Source organism: Pleurodeles waltl, chromosome 12, assembly GCF_031143425.1.
Source record: "Pleurodeles waltl isolate 20211129_DDA chromosome 12, aPleWal1.hap1.20221129, whole genome shotgun sequence".
Lineage (NCBI taxonomy): Eukaryota > Metazoa > Chordata > Amphibia > Caudata > Salamandridae > Pleurodeles > Pleurodeles waltl.
Window position 1 is genome coordinate 86070639 of NC_090451.1, and position 1546 is coordinate 86072184.

The following is a 1546-nucleotide window of genomic DNA, read 5'->3' on the forward strand; positions in this document are numbered from 1 at the left end:
TCACTCTAGCCCACGCGACGCCGTCTGACGTCATACAGGCAATAAGAAGTCCTCGCCGACGTGCCGATGACAGTTCCCTTTTTTCCGTGCATTCGAAACGGTTATCTTCGAGGGAGTTACTGTTACCTTCGTGGTTACAGTGTATTGTCTGCTGCGTAGTCTTCTCTGCGGTAACAATGTCTCAGAGGAAGTCGGGTTTCAAGCCCTGTCGAGAGTGTGGGGGCAAGATGTCAGTTACAGATCCTCACTCCGACTGTCTATGGTGTTTGAGCTCCGACCACGACGTCTCGACTTGCGATTCATGTCAACACATGAATCCGAAGGCCCTCAAAGAGCGCGAGGCCAAGTTATTCATGGCAAAGTCAAAGAAGAAGGAGAAACATCATAAGAAGTCTTCTTCGCCAAGGTCTCACCGGCGTCATCGAGACTCCCGGCGCCGTAGAGACTCACGACGTCACTCCAGCAAGGAGTCTCATTCGAGGTCACCTTCGGCTCGGCGTCGGAGGACTTGGGAGGTCAGCCCCACGGTCACGCCGCATCCATCGACGCCGTTGCCCTCTCCGGCGTCACCGACTTCACCTGGTCAGGCGTCAGTGATTGAGGTGGTGCAGCCTCTTGTGTTTTCTCCGGCGTCGCAGACGTCGAGGCCGGCGTCGGGGTCGCCCTCGATCCAGGCACCCCAGTATCCGGCTTTTCCCACTCCTGGAGCCGATAGTACCGCGTTTCTTAATGCGATGTATACCATCTTTCAGCAGATGGCTCCAGGAGCTGCTCCGGCTGGTCCTTCGGGGCCCTTGGCCTTTTCGTTGGGTGATCCTGCGCCTCTTCGGCCGGCACCCTTTATGCCCTTTCTCCCTTTTGGGAATGTGGGCTCGGCGCCGGTGCCGGCGTCGGTGGCCGCTCCGGTGGCTTCGGATGTTTCGGCCCCGGAGGTTGCCCCTCCGTCGAAGTCAGGATTTTGCCCTGTGACTCCGGTTGGTCCATCGGCTCCAAGACCTCGTCCTCCGGCTCCTGCCTCGGCGCCGAAGCTGCCTGTGGCGCCGGACGCGGCGTCAGATGCTTCTGGAGATCGGCGCCGTTCTTCGACGTCGGCGGAGGCCATGTCGACTCCGCGTATCGAGGAGAGACTTCATTCGAGGAGGCGTGCTCTCCGTCTTTTAGAAGAACAAGAGTACCAGCGAGTCCTAGAGGAGGGAGAGATTGAGGACTCTGGAGACGGACTGCATGGTCTGGATACAGCCAGTGGGCTGGACACTTCCCCTGAGTGGGACCTTTCATCTCCAGGGGAATATACGGAGGAGGCTGCTTCCTTTCATGCTGTGGTGAGGAAGGCAGCGAGCTTTTTGGACCTGCCTTTGCCGGTGGCAGAGGCAAAGCAGAATTTGCTGACAGAGGTATTGCATCCGGCCTCTGCTGCAGCTGAGCCTCTCTTGCCATTTAATGAGGCTTTGCTGGATCCGGTGTTGGGGGTGTGGAAGAAGCCGGTGTCTTCCTCGGCCGTTCATAGGGCTGTGGCCAGGAGGTATCGAGCTGCACCATCTGACCC